Genomic DNA, 22,100 nt, shown 5'->3' with positions numbered 1-22,100 from the left:
TGCAGTGTATTTTGTTCTTTGGCCTAATCGTCACAGTTTTTAGTTTTACAGTTTTTGGCTGTAACTCTCCTTATATACCATTGGTTGGTCATCCTGAAATCATGCACATTTAAATTGCTTGTCTGTAGCCTTTAACATTAAAGAACTATTAATTGAAACTTAGTTGGGATGTATAAAACAATTTTGGGGCCTCATTTTCTTTCTTTGAAGGTGTTATTTTCTTTCCTGTAGATATCATTCCACTGCCTTATGCCATGAAAAGTTAACTTGAATAAGTCTGAGTCTATTCAGATCTTTTTTCCTCTTATACATGACCCAAACTTACCTGGGTAACCAAAATAATCTTTATCTTTATAAGTAGAATAAACTTACTAAGCTATGCCCTGATTTTCTCATTCTGGATAAATATATAGAATCAAATTGACTTTATCTTATGAAAAATTTTCCTGAATTAAACTTGTAAATATTTATTAGGTGCAATTATTTTGGTTGTTTGTTTTGTTGTTGTTGTTCAGTCCCTAAGTGTCCAATTCTTTGTGACCCCATGGACTGCAGCATGCCAAGCTTACCTGTCTTTCACTATCTCCTGGAATTTGCTCAAACTCGAGTCCATTGTGTTGATGTTGCCATCATGTCATTTCATCCTTTATTGCCCTCTTCCCCTCTTGCCCTCAATGTTTCTCAGCATCAGGGTCTTTTACAATGAGTCAGCTTTTCACATCAGGTGGCCAAAGTATTGCAGCTTCAGCATCAGTCCTTCCAGTGAATATTCAGAGTTGATTTCCTTCAGGATTGACTGGTTTGATCTCCTTGCTGTCTAAGGGACTCTCAAGAGTCTTTTCCAGCACCACAATTTGAAAGCATCAGCTTTCTTTATGATCCAACTCTCACATCCATACATGACTACTGAAAAAACCATAGCTTTGACTAGACGGACTTTGGCAGCAAAGTGATGTCTCTGCTTTTTAATATGCTGTCTATGTTTGTCATATGTTTCTCAGAGCTTTCCTTCCAAGGAACAAGTGTCTTTTAATTTTATGGCTGCAGTCACCATCTGCAGTAATTTTTGGAGCCCAAGAAAATAAAATCTGTCACTGCTTCCACTTTTTTCCCTTTTATTTGCCATGAAGTGATGGGACCAGATGCCAAGATCTTAGTTTTTTAAATGTTGAGTTTCAAGCTAGCTTTTTCACTCTCTTCTTTTACCCTCATCAAGATGTTCTTCAGCTCTGGGGACTCCATAAGCACATAAGTTGGATCTTCACTGTCTATTTTCTATATTAATCATTTTCTCTAAATCCTTTTTAAAAAATATATCTGTTTCATTTTGTTTACTTTTTCTCTTCTTTATTCCCTAGGTCATTTACTGTATTTTTTTCAACATCCATTCTCCTTTGTGCTCTTTCTAAGCTGTCTTCATTTCTGAATGACATTTTTTTTCTTCTATTCCTTTCTTGAATTTTGCCAGTTCATGTGTTATTTTCGCCTATGATTTTGTCTTTCTTCCCCGGGTTCTTTCATCTTTGCTTTGTTGTTGTATTTCATAGAAATAATCGCTTTATCAAGACTTTAAAATTCATGATAAAATGTTTGCTCCCAATTTTCATCTGCTCTGCAGTAACTTTCTCTAGGGAGAAGTCTTTGTCATTTAATAAACTTTTCTGAGTTTTTTCTCTTCTTTTCCTATAATATCATTTTAGTGATACTTTGCTAGACATTTTTTTTAATTCCTCCTTATTATAGCACTAAAGATCCTTGTTAGAACTAGATGAGCTGGAGTCAGCTTTCTTGGACTTTCCATGAACAGAAAGATGCTTTGGTCAGGGGAAAAAAGGGGGTAGCAAGATAGAATCCCAGCATGGCTGGTTTTCACAAGGAACAATCTCTTCTCTGCTGCCACAAAGCCAAACTGCTTCCACAAAGGAGTTCATCCTTATGCTTCTTAGGTAGCTCTGGCTTCTTAGCTTTTCTCAGCTAACTCAGGTCCAAGAAGGCTTTCCGCCATTCCATTTTACTCCTGTCATTGCACCTGAAAGCAGGAGATACAGTTTTTCCCTCTCTGGATATATACCTTACTTTTCAGAAGAATATGTTTGCCTGGCTATCTCATCAAAGGAATCTTCCTCTGAGCTGCTTTTTCTTCATTTCCTCCTATTTATTTTCTTCCTAATCTCAGCTTCTTTGGACTGTTCTTACACATATTTTGGAGTCTTGGATAATACCTGTCCTCAAGTTTTGCCAAAAATAGTGTTTATTTTTTCACTCTTTTTGTTGATTTTGGATGGTTTCTAGGAGAAGGAGGAAAAAATGCTGCTTTACACAGCCATATCTATTCCAGATGGACACAATGTCTTAATTACAAAGGTTTTACAATAAGTTTTACTTTTTGCTAGGGAAAATTTAGCTGCCTTTTCATTTTCTTCAATTGTTTCTTAACTGTTTCTAAATCTCAACTTTCCATATATGTTTTAGAACAAGCTTTTAAAAAATTCCACACACAGGGACTTCCCTGGTGGTCCAGTGGTTAAGACTCCATACTTTCAGTACAGGAGGAACAGGTTCAATCCCTAGTTGGGGAACTAAGATCCCACATGCCACGTGGCACAGCCAAAAAATTTACACACACATGCACACATGATGTTGAGCTTTTGGGTTTAATTTCAACAAAGGTATTATTAATTTAGAGAAAACTGATATTTTTATAGCACTGACTCTTCCTATCCATTAATATGATATGTCTTTTTACTTATTTATCTTGATACCTTAAAATAAAATTTGGGCAGCTTTAGGAAGTGGTTTGTTTGTTTTATATATTGTTCTTCCAAACTTATGTTTCTCAAATTGAAATAAAATTGACACATGACATTATATTATTTTCAGGTACAGTGATTTGTTATTTGTATACATTGTGAAATGATCACAATATGAAACTAGTTAACATAAGTCACATACATAGTTACAAAAAAGGGGAAATAAAGAGCCTCTTGGTGAAAGTGAAAGAGGAGAGTGAAAAAGTTGTCTTAAAGCTCAACATTCAGAAAACTAAGATCATGGCATCCGGTCCCATCGCTTCATGGCAAATAGATGGGGAAACAGTGGAAACAGTGGCTGACTTTATTCTTTTGGGCTCCAAAATCACTGCAGATGGTGATTGCAGCCATGAAATTAAAAGACGCTTAATCCTGACCAACCTAGATAGCATATTAAAAAGCAGAGACATTACTTTGCCAACAAAGGTCCATCCAGTCAAGGCTATGGTTTTTCCAGTAGTCTTGTATGGATGTTAGAGTTGGACTATAAAGAAAGCTGAGGGCAGAAGAATTGATGTTTTTGAACTGTGGTGTTGGAAAAGACTCTTGACAGTCCCTTCGACTGCCAGGAGATCCCACCAGTCCATCCTAAAGGAGATCAGTCCTGGGTGTTCATTGGAAGGACTGATGTTGAAGCTGAAACTCCAATACTTTGGCCACCTGGTATGAAGAGCTGCCTCATTGGAAAAGACCCTGATGCTGGGAAAGATTGAAGACAGGAGGAGAAGGGGACGACAGAGGATGAGATGGTTGGATGGCATCACCGACTCAGTGGACATGGGTTTGGGTGGACTCCGGGAGTTGGTGATGGACAGGGAGGCCTGGCGTGCTGTGATTCATGAGGTCACAAAGAGTCGGACACAACTGAGTGACTGAACTGAACTGAACTGAAGAACTTTTAAGATCTATTCTCTTAGCAACTTTCAAATATGTAATATAGTGCTGCTATTGCTGTTTAGTCACCAAGTCGTGTCCAACTCTTTTGCGACACCATGGATTATAGCCCACCAGGCTCCTCTATCCATGGGACTTCCTAGGCAAGAATGCAGGAGTGGGTTGCCATTTCCTTCTCCAGGGGATCTTCCTGACTCAGAGATCAAACCGGCATCTTCTGCTTGGCAGGCAGATTCTTTACCACTGAGCCACCAGGAAAGCCCCCATGTAATATAGTACTATTAACTACAGACACCATGGAGTACATTAAATCCCCATAACATTTATTTTACAGCTAGATGTTTGTTTCTTTGATCTCCTTCACCCACTGCACTCCTCCCCAACTCCCCACCTCTGGCAAACACCAGTCTGTTCTCTGTATCTCTGAGTTTGTTTTTGTTTTGTTTGAAGTACACATATACAGTATTTGTCTTTCTCTATCTGACTTATTTCACTTAGCATACCACCACCCATGCTGTCACAAATGTCAAGATTACTTTTTCTTTTAATGTATGTATACACACACACTGGAGAAGGAAATGGCAACCCACTCCAATATTCTTGCCTAGAGAATCCTGTGGACAGAGGAGCCTGGTGGGTTGCTGTCCATAGCGTCGCACAGAGTCGGACACGACTGAAGAGACTTAGCAGCAGCAGCAGCATACACACACACACATACACACACTACCTTTTGTTTATCCGTTCATCCATTGATGGACCCTTGGGTTGTTTCCATAACTCCTCATTTGTGTGTGTGTGTGTGTGGTCAGTCTCCCGGTTGTGTCCAACTCTTTGCGACCCCATGGACTATAGCCCACCAGGCTCCTCTGTCCATGGGTTATCTCAACAAGAATACTGGAGTGGATTGCCATCTCCTCCTCCAAGGGGATCTTTCTGACTCAGGGATTGAACCCATGTCTCCTGCATCTCCTGCATTGGCAGGTGGGTTCTTTACCACTCAGCCACCTGGGAAGCCATTTAGTTGGATTTTATTACCTCAGAATTAAATTTCATAATTATCTACTAAAGTATCTCTTACATCTTTTGTTAGATTTATTCCTAAGTACCTTGTTTTCTGTTCACATCATCAGTTCAGTTCAGTTCAGTTCAGTCGCTCAGTCGTGTCCGACTCTCCGCAACCCCATGAATCACAGCACGCCAGGCCTCCCTGTCCATCACCAACTCCCGGAGTACACTCAAACTCATGTCCACAGAGTCGGTGATGCCATCCAGCCATCTCATTCTCGGCCGTCCCCTTCTCCTCCTGCCCCCAACCTTTCCCAGCATCAGAATCTTTTCCAGTGAGTCAACTCGTCGCATGAGGTGGCCAAAGTATTGCAGTTTCAGCTTTAGCATCAGTCCCTCCAATGAACATCCAGGATTGATCTCCTTTAGAATGGACTGGTTGGATCTCCTTGCAGTCCAAGGGACTCTCAAGAGTCTTCTCCAACACCACAGTTCAAAAGCATCGATTCTTCGGCGATCAGCTTTCTTCACAGTCCAACTCTCACATCCATACATGACCACGGGAAAAACCATTAAAAACCATTGCCTTGACTAGACGGACCTTAAATGCAACCTTTTTAAAATTTCATCTTTAATACTTTGCTGTGGCATATAAGGACACAACTGATTTTTGTATATTGGTGTTATTTTTATTCAGAAAATCTGCTGAGCTCCTGTTCATTTTAATAGTTTGTCTGCAGATGCTCTAGATTCCTATATAGATCATTATATTCTACCATAATACTCACAGTCTGGTTTATAGTTCTTTGTCTTGCCTTAATATTCTGGCTAGGACTTCTAGTACAATGTTGAACAGAAGTTGCAGAGCAGACATCCTTGCCTAATTCCTGGTAGAAGTCATTTATCTGTTAAGAAATACCCCTTCCTATAATAGTTTAGTGAGATTCTTATCATAAATAGGTACAAAATTTTACCAAATGCTTTTTCTAAATCCAGTAAAATAATTATTTTCACTTTTAATTTCCTAATATTTGAGATTGAGTTAGTAGATTTAAAAATGCTATAAAATCTTTGCATTAATGAAGTTGATACAACTGATTACAATGTGTCATTAATAAATATTGATGGATTTGGCAATTCAGGAACCATTTATCAATCTTATCTATCTTCACAACATCTTTTTAATACCTTTTATTTTCACTATTTCTGAGTCTGTATGTTGATTTCTTATCTGTATATTTCTGAGTCTGTATGTAGGTATGTTGGGTAAATAGCACACAGCCAGGATATGGCCAGAGAGTTGTTTTCTTCATTTTTGCCTAACATGAAATCCCTACCTTTTAACTGGAGATTTTAGTTCATTTACTGGGGTTCCTGCTATATTTAGGTTTATGTCTACAATATCATTTTCTGCTTCCTGCTTTCCTTGTTTCTCCTCTGCTTCTTTTTTAATTTTCTCTATCTTCTTCAGAATTAATCAAGGCTTTACTTTGTTTTTTCTTTACTGATTAATAGGTTTTTTATTTTTACCTTTTTCACTACTCTTAAAATTTTAATATGCATACTTTTTAAAAGCTAAAATTAAAGTGTTTAAAATTTTTTTATATTGAAGTATTTTCCCTCCCCTCCAGCTACAAAGACTTTAGACTGCTTCAACTTAAATAACTCTTTCTCCTTTCTTAAATGATATTACTATATAGAATTTGTGCTCTACCTTGATTTTACCTCTAAATTGGAAATAATTTTAACTTTACACAATTATTATTTGACACAGTGTATAAATTCATATTTAATTTTCTTTTTCCAGTTTTTTTTCCCAACCCATTCCTTCCTTCTGGGTTCAATATCTTTCTTCCCAAATATTTCCTTTAGAAGGTGTTAAAGAAGATTTTTGGTGATAAACTCCCTCATATCTAGGATCTCGCCTTGTTTCTCCTCTAATAACTACCCCATGTCCCCTATATCCTACTTTATCTCTTTGGGGACACTTACATGTTTATTTTAAATTCTTGAACCTTCTGATCCATTAACTGTCTCCCTCTGGTGCAATCATCTACATCTCTGGGTAAGGCCGGGCAACGACTAAGGAGAAGGAGTGTTCAGGGCCCAATCCTGAAACGTGTTGTTACTACTGTCCCTGGTGTTTTCTGTTCTGCAGTGGCAACAGGATGGGCAGTGACCATCAGGGACGTTGTGACAGAGACTCAAGGACGCTGTGTGATCTTCTCCCCAGCGTGCCCCCACCCATGGCCCCTGCACTCCCCTGCTTCAGGATTCTACCCACCCCTCACATCTCCAGGAGCCAACCACCTTTTCTTAATATATCCCCGGGGGTTCTCACAGTTTTTATCATCTGAAAACAATCCATATCTCGATGAATCTGTGGCCTTTTCAAGGCTCAGTTTGGGGGAGGGATGCAGCATCTGGCCTTATTTTGTCATCTTGTTATATATCAGGTGTGTTTGGGTTTGTGTGTTTGGTTTGTTCCCAGGATATCTACTCACACATCTTCCCCACTCAGTCATGAACTTCCTGAGAACAGAGACCATGTCTAACAAGCCCTTGAACTCTCACATCTGACACAGACTTTGACACATTGTAAGGAGATGGGGGAGGAAAGTGCTTCGAAGAGCCCCATGTCTGCCACTTACTAACTCCAGGACTTCAGGAAGTTAGCTTACTTCTAGTTTACTTCTCTGTGCTTCAGAATTCCTGTCTACAAAATGAGACTTAGATGAGGACATGTATATAAAATAGTTAACTTGATGTTTGACCCATAGGAAGCACTCAACAAATGATAGCTATATTATAATACAATACTCAGAGGTGTTTTTTGATTAAACAAAACATGCATTGAGTGTCACCACATGAAGGGAGCACTGTGAGGCTTTGGTTTTATTTAGAATACATGTCAATATTTCTGCCCTAAATGATTTGCAATACTGTCAGAGACTAAGCTCATGACCCAAGTAAGCAGTAATACACATGCAGATTCTAATAAAAGACTGAAGCTATTAATGGGTCTGTGGGGTTGGGGAGATAAGAGTCCTAAGTTTTCATTCCATTTGGTCACTCTCTTTCTCTGTGACATGACTTTGTCCTGTCCTGCTTTTTCTCCCACTGGCAAAATGAGAAGCCAGCTTTCAATCATGACGATCTGAGCTCATACAAATCCACTGAATTCATTTTTATCTCTTCTGCAGCTCCTTAAGGGATAAAGTACAGACCAAACCAGGATGAGTGATGAGTGAGTGTGTCCATTAAGTTCCCTGCAGGAAATGGATGGCTCAACCAGAGGGTTAACTGTTGGGGATTGAATGAAGGTCTATTTACAGAGGTGTGGGCAGGTGTCAAGGAACCGATATGGTATGGTGAAGTCTCCAGGGACCAGACTTTCCCATTTCTATTCCCTCAAAGGAGGTACCAGTGAGAGATAAAGGCATGAAAGAGGGGTTGCTTCACAGGGAGGGAAGCAATGAATACCTTGGCCTTCTCTCCCCAGCCCTCCAATTCCTGCTGGAATCTTCCATGGGTTGAATATAACAGGAAGTCCTAAGACAAGGCAGTTCAGGTAATGCAGTTGGTAGCATCAAACTCCTGGGACACAGAACAAAGGAGAGGATGGACTGGGAAGAGTCATAGAGAGGGTGGGGTGGGGGGAAAAGAGTAGCTAGCTCAGTGAGTGAGCATCTATTTATTAAATGCCTGCTATGCTCCAGAAACTGTGCTGCACACACACTGGGTCCTTCATTCCCTTAATGACCCTGCAAGATGATATCCTTGCCCAGCCTACAGATAGGAAACCAAGGCCAAGGAGGAATATACCTGCCCAAAGTCGCATAGCAAGTAAACAACACAGCTGGGGTTTGAACCCGGATCTGTGTTGCACAAGGGCCCGAGCTCCTTCCAGCACATCAGGGCATCCCGCAAAGCTTGACTGTGGGGGCTGCTGGGCTGAGAGACGGGAGCGGTGCCTGACTCTGGGGCCGGCTCTGAGTGCTTTTCCCCCTGGAGAGAGATGTCCCCTGTGACAGCCAGAACTTTCCCATCAACTGCACTGTCATTTGGGCCTGGATTCTTTTTAAGAAAAAGTGGTCAGAGATGGCCTCATTTGATGGTCTGTTTTCCAACTGTTGCCTTTTTGATCAACCCAAACCTCAACTCTAGGGTCATAAGAGGATCAGATGTTTCTTGTATTTGTTTAATGTCCTAATCAGGACCCAGTCAGCTTTGCAACAGAGTCCCAACTCACAGAGCCTCCCACAAACCCACAACAAACTCCCAAAGAGGCCTATAACCCACAAAGGGCTTCACCACCTTCCAAAGTCCCCATCCAGCCTCTGAGGACCCACATTAACCCCACATATGTTGCATGAAGGCAGATACACCCAGCAGGTATCTCTCTCACACACACACACACACGTGTGTGTGTGCTCACACTGGCACACACCCACTCACACTCTGACTCACAAACACACAGGCAACACCTCTCTTCCACACATTTCCCTCAGTTAATAAAACCCAGGAACCAGAGTCACAGGCCCTGAAGCCAAATCTAGACACTCCCCGGGAGGTGAGCACCCAGGTAGGCCTCACCCATCCCTTAGCCCTCAGGACACATTTTTCTGCCTGGCCTTTGAGACAGGGAGGCTTATAAGCTTAACGGTGACTTTAGTAGTCATGGCTTACTCCTTGGAAGGAAAGTTATGACCAACCTAGATAGCATATTAAAAAGCAGAGATATTACTTTGCCAACCAAGGTCCGTCTAGTCAAGGCTATGGTTTTTCCCGTGGTCATGTATGGATGTGAGAGTTGGGACTGTGAAGAAAGCTGATCGCCCAAGAATTGATGCTTTTGAACTGTGGTGCTGGAGAAGACTCTTGAGAGTCCCTTGGACTGCAAGGAGATCCAACCAGTCCATTCTAAACGAGATCAATCCTGGGTGTTCACTGGAAGGACTTATGCTAAAGCTGAAACTGCAATACTTTGGCCACCTCATGCAACGAGTTGACTCACTGGAAAAGACTCTGATGCTGGGAGCAATTGAGGGTAGGAGGAGAAGGGGAAGACAGAGAATGAGATGGCTGGATGGCATCACCGACTCGATGGACATGAGTTTGAGTGAATTCAGGGAGTTGGTGATGGACAGGGAGGCCTGGCGTGCTGTGGTTCTTGGGGTCGCTAAGAGTCGGACACGACTGAGCAACTGAACTGAACTGAACTGAACTGATGGATGTGAGAGTTAAACTTAAAGAAAGCTGAGCACCAAAGAATTGGTGCTTTTGAACTGTGGTGCTGGAGAAGACTCTTGAGAATCCCTTGGACTGCAGGAAGATCCAACCAGTCCATCCTAAAGGAGATCAGTCCTGGGTATTCATTGGAAGGACTGATGTTGAAGCTGAAACTCCAATACTTTGGCCACCTGATGTGAAGAGCTGACTCACTTGAAAAGACCCTGATGCTGGGAAAGATTGAGGGCAGGAGGAGAAGGGGAAGAGGATGAGATGGTTGGATGGCATCATCGACTCGATGGACATGGGTTTGGGTGGACTCCAGGAGTTGGTGATGGACAGGGAGGCCTGGCGAGCTGTGGTTCATGGTGTTGCCAGGAGTCGGACACGACTGAGCGACTGAACTGAACTGAAATGTCTTTTGTTGTAGATATTTTGGGGTCATATTTTTCTGAACAAAAACGGAGTCTTCATTAAGTCCCCTACATATGAACGAGTTCCATTTCAAGAGGGCATTTGTAAGTTCAATCTGTTTGCAAACCCAACAAAGTTAGCCTAGGTGCCCAATTAACACAATTGATGACATGGTACTGTACTGTAATAGCTCTATAATACTTTTCACACAAATAATACATAAAAAAACTAATAAACACAAAATATGGAAACATTTTAAATTTTGTAGTGCAGTACCTGATCATGGCATCTGGTCCCATCACTTCATGGGAAATAGATGGAAAAACAGTGGAAACAGTGTCAGACTTTATTTTTTTGGGCTCCAAAATCACTGCAGATGCTGATTGCAGCCATGAAATTAAAAGATGCTTGCTCCTTGGAAGGAAAGTTATGACCAACCTTGATAGTATATTAAAAAGCAGAGACATTATTTTGCCAACAAAGGTCCGTCTAGTCAAGGCAATGGTTTTTCCCGTGGTCATGTATGGATGTGAGAGTTGGACTGTGAAGAAAGCTGATCGCCAAAGAATCGATGCTTTTGAACTGTGGTGTTGGAGAAGACTCTTATAAGTCCCTTATACTGCAAGGAGATCCAACCAGTCCATTCTAAAGGAGATCAATCCTGGATGTTCATTGGAGGGACTGATGCTAAAGCTGAAACTGCAATACTTTGGCCACCTCATGCGACGAGTTGACTCACTGGAAAAGACTCTGATGCTGGGAAAGGTTGGGGGCGGGAGGAGAAGGGGACGACGGAGAATGAGATGGCTGGATGGCATCACCGACTCTGTGGACATGAGTTTGAGTGTACTCCGGGAGTTGGTGATGGACAGGGAGGCCTGGCATGCTGTAATTCATGGGGTCGCGGAGAGTCGGACACGACTGAGCGACTGAACTGAACTGAACTGAACTGAACAGTACAACAACTGGCATACTGGGACTGGCATCAAGAAAACAGCAAGAAGAGCTACTAACTGGAGGAGGAAGTGGAGGTGGGAGATGGTGGCGCTCAAGGATCATCAGCGGAGGAGACGGAGGACAAGCATGATCGCATCTCTGAAAGCTAGAAACCTGAAGGTTCATATACTGGGGATGTACAGTATTTCCTTTGCCAAATTTTAAATAAACATCCAAGCAATCTTCATAGCTTCACAGAATAAAGGTGCTTCATGGACAAAAGGTTTTGCTTTAAAAAAAATAAATCTTAAAAACAGACTCACCTAGTGCTCCAGTGGTTAAGATTTCACCTTCCGGTGCAGGGGGTGTGAGTTTGATCCCTGGCCTGGGAGCTAAGATCCTACATGCTGCACAGTATAGCCAAATAAAATAATTTTTTTTTCCGGTCCTGGGAGAGTGTCTGCTGCCCAGAGCCCAGCCAGGTAATATGGGCCAAGTCAGGATGAAAGAGACAAACCAGGGTTGCCCCAAGGAGGGCAGCTGAGTGAGAACATCAGACATTTGTAACACTGTAACAGCAACTATGAGAGTGCAGGCCCATGCTTTCTATGTCAGTGCCAGGCAGGGCTGCACAGGCTGTGGACTGGCAGCAACAGCCAACACCTGAGAGTGTATTAGAAATGCAAATGATTTACCCTAGACCTGCCAGATCAGGACTCCAAAATCACTGCAGATCGTGACTGCAGCCATGAAATTAAAAGACGCTTGCTCCTTGGAAGAAAACCTATGACCAACTTAGACAGCATATTAAAAAGCAGAGACATTGCTTTGCCAACAAGGTCTGTTTAGTCAAAGCTATGGTTTTTCCAGTAGTCATGTATGGATGTGAGAATTGGACTATAAAGAAAGCTGAGCACTGAAGAATTGATGCTTTTGAACTGTGGTGTTGGAAAAGACTCTTGAGAGTCCCTTGGACTGCAAGGAGATCCAACCAATCCATCCAAAGGAAATCAGTCCTGAATATTCACTGGAAGGACTGATGCTGAAGCTGAAGCTCCAATACTTTGGCCAGCTGATGTGAAGAACTAACTCATTGGAAAAGACCCTGATGCTGGGAAAGAATGAAGGCGGGAAGGAAAGGGGACAACAGAGGATGAGATAGTTGGATGGCATCACCAACTCAATGGACATGAGTTTGAGTAAGCTCCAGGAGTTGGTGATGAACAGGGAAGCCTGGTGTGCTGCAGTCCATGGGGTCACAAAGAGTCGTACACGACTGAGTGACTGAACTGAACTGCCCAGATCAAGATTCGTGTGGGTGGGGCCCAATAGTTTGTTTTAAGATGCTCCCCTCCCACCCAGGGGGATGCACACTAGAGTTTCAGAACCATTGTTTTTTATTATCTCCTTTATCCCTATTTTCCAAAAAGAAGAAACTTCAACTTAAAGAGATTAAGGGGACTTCCCTGGTGGCCCCATGGTAAAGAATCCACCTTCCAATGAAGGGAACCTGGGCTCAATCCCTGGCAGGGGAACTGAAAAGATTCCACATGCTTCAGGGCAACAAAGCCTGAGAGCAGCAACTAGAGAAAGCCCTTGGGCCGCAATGTAGACCTCAGTTCAGTTCAGTCACTCAGTCACGTCTGACTCTTTCCCACCCCATGGACCACAGCACACCAGGCCTGCCTGTCCATCACCAACTCCCAGAGTTTACCCAAACTCATGTCCATTGAGTCAGTGATGCCATCCAACCATCTCATCCTCTGTTGTCCCCTTCTCCTCCAGCCTTCAATCTTTCCCAGCATCAGGGTCTTTTCCAATGAGGCAGCTCTTCACACCAGGTGGCCAAAGTACTGGAGTTTCAGCTTCAACATCAGTCCTTCCAATGAACACCCAGGACTGATCTCCTTTAGGATGGACTGGTGGGATCTCCCTGCAGTCCAAGGGACTCTCAAGAGTCTTCTCCAACACCACAGTTCAAAAGCATCAATTCTTCAGTGCTCAGCTTTCTTTATAGTCCAATTCTCACATCCATACATGACTACTGGAAAAACCATAGCTTTAACTAGATGGACCTTTGTTGACAATGTCCCTGCTTTTTAACATGCTGTCTTTTCTTCCAAGGAGTGTCTTTTTACTTCATGGCTGCAGTCCCCATCTTCAGTGATTTTGGAGCCCCCTAAAATAAAGTCAGCCACTGTTTCCACTGTTTCTCCATCTATTTGCCATGAAGTGATGGGACCGGATGCCATGATCTTAGTTTTCTGAATGTTGAGCTTTAAGCCAACTTTTTCATTCTCTTCTTTCACTTTCATCAAGAGGCTCTTCAAGTCTTCTTCGCTTTCTGCCATAAGGGCGGTGTCATCTGCATATCCGAGGTTATTGATATTTCTCCCTGCAATCTTGATTCCAGCTTGTGCTTCATCCAGCCCAGCATTTCTCGTGATGTACTCTGCATATAAGTTAAATAAGCAGGGTGACAGTATACAGCCTTGACATAGTCCTTTCCCAATTTGGAACCAGTCTATTGTTCCATGTCCAGTTCTAAATGATGCTTCCTGACCAGCATACAGGTTTCTCAAGAGGCAGGTCAGGTGGTTTGGTATTCCCATCTCTTTCAGAATGTTCCACAGTTTATTGTGATCCACACAGTCAAAGGCTTTGGCATAGTCAAGAAAGCAGAAATAGATATTTTTCTGGAACTCTCTTGCTTTTTCGATGATTCAACCGATGTTGGCAATTTGATCTCTGGTTCCTCTGCCTTTTCTAAAACCAGCTTGAACATCCGGAAGTTCACGGTTCATGTAGTGTTGAAGCCTGGTTTGGAGAATTTTGAGCATGACTTTACTAGCGTAGGAGATGAGTTTAATTGTGTGGTAGTTTGAGCATTCTTTGGCATTGCCTTTCTTAGGGATTGGAATGAAAACTGACCTTTTCCAGTCCTGTGGCCACTGTTGAGTTTTCCAAATTTGCTGGCATACTGAGTGCAGCACTTTCACAGCATCATCTTTTAGGATTTGAAATAGCTCAACTGGAATTCCATCTCCTCCGCTCACTTTGTTTGTAGTGATGCTTCCTAAGGCCCATGTGACTTCACATTCCAGGATGTCTGGCTCTAGGTGAAGACCTAGTGCAGCCAAAGAAAAAGAGAACTGACTAAGGTTTAAAGGCTAGGAAGTAACAGAAGCAACACTCCAATACAGCTGTAACTGACTCTTCCCTCTTCGTTTGGTAATGTTTGAGTTCCTTGACTTGGAGGTTGGCAAGTGTGAGCTGGTGACCCCAGCCTGTGATAAGCCTTCCTTCCTAAGTGGTGGCTGGAGGCCTCAGCACCTGACCTGTAGCTTAGAATCTAAACTCTAAGCTTATCCAGGGAAGTACACTGTCAGTTAGCTGAAAAGTGATGAGGGCTGGGTGGGCAGGCCTGCAGGAGAAAGAAGTGGACCCACTGGGAGCCCTTGTCAACTTCCCTCAGCTCTACCTTCCCTGGTGCTCCTCTCCTGGCAAATCTGCTCCTATTCAAATGCCATGAGTGAAGCTCATCCCCAGCCCCCACACTGGAGCATGGCTGTTCTGGCTCTTTTCTCTGTGCCCAGGGCCTGGCACCAAGTTGGTTCTCTGTGAAGCTGCATGGTCAAGTGAGAAGTGAAGAGAAAGTGTTAGGCACTCAGTTGTGTCTGACTTTGCGACCCTGTGGACTGTAGCCCACCAAGCTCCTCTGTCCATGGGATTCTCCAGGCAAGAATGCTAGAATGGTTAGCCATTCCCTTCTCCAGGGGATCTTTCTAACCCAGAGATCAAACCCAGGTCTCCTGCATTGTGGGAAGATTCTTTACCATGTGAGCCAGCAGGGAAGCCCCAAGAAGGTCAAGTGAAGCAGTGACTAAACGCCCCTCTTCTGGCTGAATGGCAACAGAAGACATCATGGAAGGCTTTACAGAACTTAAGTGATATAAATTTGACGACAAGCGGGAGGCAGTGGAGAGGGCTCCTAGGGAAGCCGGGGGTGGGGGTGCAGGGGTGGGGAAAGGCAGTGGGAGACTGCCAGTATGTTGTTTCAGCGTCTCTCACGTGCTTACAAGATAAGAAGTTCAAAGGTAGGTTTGGCAGTCAGTGGAAAGCCTAGACTGCCAAAAGATGGGTCAGGAAGGTGGGGTTGATTCTATAGGTGCTGGGGAGCCATGGAGAGTGTTAGAACATGAGAGTGGTGCTGAGATGGTATGGAGTCTCGGGCTGGAGAGGGATGGAGCACCAGCTCCTATAACCTAAATTCTATTCATCACCAGGCACTGTGCCTGCTCCCTGCCCAGGACCACCCATCTTACAGCTGAGGCTCAGGGTGTCCTGCTCAAGGGAGAGCACCTAGGAAGCAGTGAACATGAATTTACGCCCAGCTCTGTCCCACCCCAGAGCCCAGGTTCTTACTCCTCCCCTACTGCCTTCATCACTATCTGACATGTCTCCACGGATGGGCTCTTGGACACCAGGCCTCGAAATCCTTGGGAAGCAGAGGTTTCCTGCCTTCCGCCTGAGTGTGAAGTCAGCGCTGGAAGCTCATCCCTCATGGACACTCCCAGGCTGTGAGGCTGGTAGGTAGGGGGTGGGGAGGATGGAGGAAGGTGGTGGAGATGCCCGGGAAAGGAAAGCGTGGGGCATGGAGAAGCAGAGCGAAGCCAGGAAGTGAAACATGCCCCCGGGGCCCTTGGCATGTCTTCCTGTGCAGGCACTCTGCCGTCCTGACGCTGGGCTCTGAGCCCTGGGCTTTCTCAGCCACTCCGTACCTGGCAGCAGAGCCTGCTCGGCCGGCCGGCGTGCGCCGTGGAGGAGCCGGGAGCAAGGAGGGACCAGAGACCTCGGTGCTTTCCCGGATTCCGCGAGGGAAAGAAACGTGAGAGAAAACGGCAGACAGACCGAGAGTCACGGAGACGGAGGACAAGAGAGGGACCCTCAGTGGCGGCCGGGAGCGGCTCGGAGGCGCGCCGTCCTCGCTGCGCCCCACGCGCCCGGCCGCGCGGCAAACTGGAAACAGCTGCGGAGGTTTTGGGTTTCCGCCCGGCCTCCCCCCGGCCCCTGGCTCGGGCCCACCCGAGGAGCTCCTCTTAATCCCGCTCTCTCTGTCTCTCGTGGAGCTGCGCTGTGGAAATCCTCGGCCCTGCCCGGGCAGCTCAGCGCTGGGCGGGCGGCCGCTCGCGGGGCGGAGGGCGCTGGCGGCGGCTCCCCGGCCGCCGGGTGTGCGGCGTGAGGCCGGCTCCTCCGAGCTCCTCCCTGCGGAGCCTGCACTCCCCCGTCCCTCCGCCGGGGGCTGATCACGCCTCCCCGGCCTGGACCGGAGGGCCGTGGTGGGGGTTAGCGGAAAGCGCCCGGGCCTTCCCTGACCCCTGGCAGGCGCTCGCAGAACCTTCACGGGTCCCTGTGTTGCTGTGATGCGCCAACCCTAGGGGGCGCCTTTTCTAGCTGCGCAAAGATACCCTACCGGTTCGCGGGGGCGCTGCCTCCTCCCTTACTCTCCACAGCCTGGCTGGACGTCTGTCCCCAGCCCTTTTGCCTGGACCACAACCCAGCGACCTTCCCCGAGAGGGCGGGACTCACCGCCTCAGCTCATCAAGCACTTCTTGAGGCCCTATTGTGTGCCGGCCCTGGCCGGATCCCACTCAGTACCTGCCTTCTGTGCTGTGTTTAGTTGCTCAGTCGTGTCCGACTCTTTGCCACCGCATGGACTGTAGCCTGCCAGGCTCCTCTGTCCTCAGGAGCTTAGAGATAATCTTGTTCAACCGGATCACAGGATTTTTCCTCCGGAGTTTGGGGATCAGATAAACCTCTTTGTTCATTCTGCGCTCCAAGTGAGAGGCATTCATGTTAATCCATTATCCAGAGAGGGCAAGGGGCCTCCTCAAGGTCACACAGCAGGTCTGTGACAGAGCTGGGCCTCTGGACCGTGCCTCCTGCCCTCCAGTCAAGGCTTTGTTTTGTTTTGTTTTGCTATGAGCACTGGGCTGTCTCTTTCACTCTGAGAGCCAAATTGGAATTGAAGTCCTTGCCCTAGCCAATGGCCAGGGCTGCCGCCAGCTCCAGAAGTCTCTGGCTTGGTGAGGCTTTCTGGAGTCTCCTTGCCCCCACCCTGCGTCCAGCTATGTGGTGGGAGCAGCATAGGTTGGCAGCCTGTGCAGAGGACAGAGTCCTGGCAGGGAGGCAGCACCACAGGGCTGGCTCGGAGCCCCATGGTCCTGCTGCAGACTGAGGTCAGCGTTAGTCTAGGAGGAAGGAGCTCTGGGGGCTTTGATAGCACTGACGCTCTCTGACCCCTGAGAAGGGCCTCTGGGCTCGGAGCTGGCCCCTCACCTCCAGCCCGCCCAGCCCCTGCAATGCTCCTGGGCACAGCACAGAATCTCACAGCTGCCCACACAGGGTGGCACACACATGCGCACATTTACCACACACACAATCACTGCAGTTTCATGCCTGTGCATGTGTGGTCTCATAATCCCCCACTCAGCTGCACTCGGTGTCACACTCATCCTCTTCTTCATACACACACAACCTCACACTCTTACACACCTCTTCTGGGTACCCCTCTGTCTGTGTCACTTTCCGTGGGTGCCCATGGCCAGCACTGATAAGGGTGACCCTGGAGACTTCTCCCCAGCCTCCATATGTGTTCCAGCAGTGCCCGCCCCGCCCTTGGCCCTGCCTGGCCTTCTCTTCGCAGGGGCTGCCCCTGGTGGAGACCGCTGCCCCTGGTGCAGGAGCAGAATGTGTAGCTGGGCAGCCTGGTCCCAGGCCAGATGCTGGCCTGCTGCTTCATGGCTCCAAAATAGGAGCTCACTGTTCCTCCACAGGCCAAAGGCTGGTGGTGTTCGGAGATGTCACCCACGCTACCCCTCCTCCTGTCCTGCCCGGCAACCTGCCAGCACCCACCCAACAAAAGAGAGAAACCATCCTCACATCTCCCCCAACACTTGCCTCAGACTCATACCCACCAATCCTCACTTGTATCAGTGGGAAGTTTCCCCCAAAACCCACTCTGAGCGTGTCACCCCCTGGGTCAAACGCCATCCATGGCTTCCCTTCTGTTGCTGGGGAAACCCAGCTTCCTCTCCTGGATTCTAAGTCCCACCATGCCTGACTCAGCCTCCCCCTTCCACCTCAGCTGAGGCAGTCACTGCCCCCATTTCACACGTGCTCACACACACACACAAACACACACACATGCACACACGTATGCACACAGGCACACACATAGGCACACATACACACACACACTTTCAAAAGCAGATTTAGCACAAGGTTGGTGATGCCTAGGTCTCACAGCCCCTTGCTCACGCTGTCCTCTGAGATGCTCTTCTCCAGGGAGCTGGGAGGGAAGAAGCAACCCCAGTCACACACAAGAGGCGCTGGGCTCAGGTTCTCCACCTGAACACTGAGGATAACCCAGCGTGCGTGGCCTGCCTGCCTTACAGACCTGGTGTGAGGGTGCAGTGATGGCTTTCTGAAAACTGTAAAGTGGTGTTCACGTGGGGGGAGCTGCTGGTAAGAACTTGTCCCTTAGACAGTCTCTCCCACAGGCCCTGAGCCAGGATGAAACCCAGGCTCTGCCATTCCCTGGCTGAGTGACTTCAGGCAGGCTCTTCCTCCTTTACACTCTTGGGGTCTCAGTCTCCTAAGCTGTAAAGTAGTAGGATGAACCTAGATGAGCTGTGTCTTCTCCCATTTCTCACCTTTGAGGGGTCTGGGGAGCCACGTTACAGGTAAGCAGGACACAGGAGCTCCAAGGGTCCACTCAGAAATTCAGTTATCCCTCTGTTCCCTTGCAAGGACACTGATCCGTTCAGTCATAGACCACAACTGCCCACCCCCACGCCCTGTCCACGTGCAGGCTGGGGCCCAGGCACTGAGGCTGCAGCAAATGAACACAGCGGGCACCACCCCTGTCCATAACAGCCTACGGTCTATCAGGCAAGAAGAGAAACTGAAGAAGTAAATTACCAGTCAATGGAGTGTCATGAAGAAGTGCAGAAAGTGATGGGAATTTGTAACAGGCAGACCTCTCCCATGTTGGGGGTCAGGGAAGCCCCATCTCAGCCTCCCCTTGGCCCTGGAAGATATTATGCTCAAGAAGACCTGAAAGTGAATATAAATGACAGATCGAGGGAGAAATGGGGCAGGAGGAGAAATCCAGAAAATGCAGAAGAGGGCTGCATAGCTGGACAGGGTGAGGATGGAAGAGTGGTGGAGGGGATGTAACTAGATTCCTAGCTCTGGGGGTGGGAAGCTGAGGGAGACCCCACGTGCTGGACTCTTTCTCCATGAATTGGAGGTTAGGAGCAGCCTGCTAGGACTTCAGCCTGCCAATGGGTCACTGAACCAGGGTTCCATGAAACCCTTTGCTTTCTACTCTCTACCAGGCCTTTTGCTGAGCACTGAAGCTCATGTGGAAAGTTCTTTAGAGATTCCTCTCTGCTTGTTTGTTTTCATCTTGGGGAGCAAGATTGAAGGTCTGGCCCCTTCAGGAATACAAGAAGGTAAAACGGTCTACCATGTACGGTTGTACAGGTCATTCACTGACCAAGACACCCTGCCAAGGGGATGAGTGGAGGCTGAAATTCAGCCCTTGCTCTGTTCTCCAAGCTGTGTGTGCTGCCATGAGGCTGTATCTTCTAGGGGAAAAAAGAACTCCCCTGTCCAATTTGCATAGCGATACTATCCCCTCTCCATCAACTGAACGATGAGCACTCTGGGCTGTGCCTGCTCTAGGGTATCTTTTTCTAATTCTCACAAGGTGTGTGGGCACCACTGACTTTGGGAACAAGTCAAGAAAGCTGAGATGTGCCTTATTTTGAAAGATCCTAAGAAATGAGAAGGTTGGATGTCAAGGCAGTTCAGCAACTCCCCCAGGAATGAGTTGTAAACACAGACTGGAGGCTTTTCATAGAAAGAAAGCTCTTTGGTGCCCAGGATGAAGATCAAAGAAATATAAGCCTGAGAAATCCTCCAGTTTCGAGTCCCTCACTGTTAAAACTTGGGGGGACAATTAGGTCCTCTTATTACAACCCCCCATTTTTCATGTGAGACATCAGAGGACCAGAGGAGTCATATAGTTTCCGTGGAGTCACACAGCGGTATTTAGCACAGTGCTAGACCTTCTAGCTTCCAGAGTTGAATTTCTCCACGGCACCCCCTGCCTGGCCCATCCCAGGGAACCCTTATTTGAGCCCTTGGGGGCAGGAGTCAGGCCCATCTCTTCCAGGGCCCCCGGTACAGGCACACACACTCATTAACACACAAGCATGCATACACATGCACGCACACACACACATTATTTTGGTGGCCTGGTGCTGCCTCCAGCACAGGACAAGGATCAGGCTCCCTGCTCACCAGTCTGTAAACCTTGGTGCCACTGAGTGGGTTCCAGAACCTTCTACACCACCCCCTAAGGAAGTTTCAATCTGATGTTGTTCTTATCTAAATATGTTCCTCTGCCTTATCTCACAGGAAATGGATTAGCATCTGTCCCAGGAGGCTGAGGGGCCCAGGGGACCTGCCGAGCTTCCCAGGGCAACCTTTCAAAGCATGGGGGTCCCCTGGGAGGGAAAAGACGAGACGGCCTCAGGTTTCTCACAGGCCTCCAGCTCCCACCACCATCTCCCCCTCTCCCCAACCTGCACCCACACCAATTCTCAACCAAATGGGAATTAATTAGGGAGGGACGCTTCCACTTAACTGGAGACCTACGGGTTTGCAGATGGGCCTCTTTCTTGTTCTTGCTGTCACTGGTGTTTTTAAGCAATGACTTTTCTCCATCTCAGCCACTTTTCTGCATTCTCGTTCTTTTTTTATCTCTACATTTCAGCACATCTGGGAGGCTGGAAGAAAGAGGCCCACCACCAGTCAGGGTCACCTAACTGAGAGCAGAAGAGATGCTGCCAACATATTGGCATGTAAGGAGGATTACCAAAATAGTACATATGTGACTTATTCTTTTTTTAACCTTTTTATTATAAAATAACAGGAAACCACACAAAGCAAACAGAAAGCATAATGAATCATTGTAAGGTGAACATGCCTGTAAGATTAACAAAATCAAGAAGTAGAGCAGTGCCAGCCGCCCCAGGAGCCCCTCTGGGCAACCCATCCCACTCACAGTCCTCTCCCTTCCCTAAAACTAACCATAATCCTAACTTTTATAATTATTGCTCTCTTGCTTTTCCTGATAATTTTATCACTCAAATATACATTTCTAGACACTGTCATAAAGTTGTGCCTGTTTTCTATATTTGGTACATCCTTTAGGTCTCTCCTACTCCCCAGATTTCCACCTCCATCTCTTACTTTTCCTGACAGTTTATCTGTCAGCTGAAGAACCCCAGCTCTGTGACCTTCAGAGAATCCACACTCTGGACTTTGCTGATTGAATATTCACGGCACCATTCACCATGTATATTTGTTCTTTGCCCTTCCTTCAAGTCGGTGGCTGGATCCAGAGAGTAGATCAGGCTCTGGCTCAAACCCCTTTGACAAGATGACAGATGGGGCTGTCCTGTTTCACCAGAAATATATAAAGTCTGGCTGCATTTCTTTCTGGGATAGTCAGTACCCATTGATGCTCAGTGCCAAGATCCATTCATTTGTTGGCTATTACAAGATGGTGGGTGATACCAGACTCTGTCTTTTTATTGTAAATTAATTAGTTGGAACACTATTATTTTGACCTATAAATAATTTCCATCCTTAAAGTCATGACTTTGGGTCCTTGGGAGATGAGCATCTCAGCGTTAGGGAGGGACAATGATGTGACATGTTTAATCTCAACAT

This window comes from Moschus berezovskii, chromosome 4 (genome assembly GCF_049115385.1).
Source record: "Moschus berezovskii isolate FMDL1 chromosome 4, NW_MosBer_1.0, whole genome shotgun sequence".
In the NCBI taxonomy this organism is placed as follows: domain Eukaryota; kingdom Metazoa; phylum Chordata; class Mammalia; order Artiodactyla; family Moschidae; genus Moschus; species Moschus berezovskii.
Note: the sequence above shows the minus strand (reverse complement) of the source record.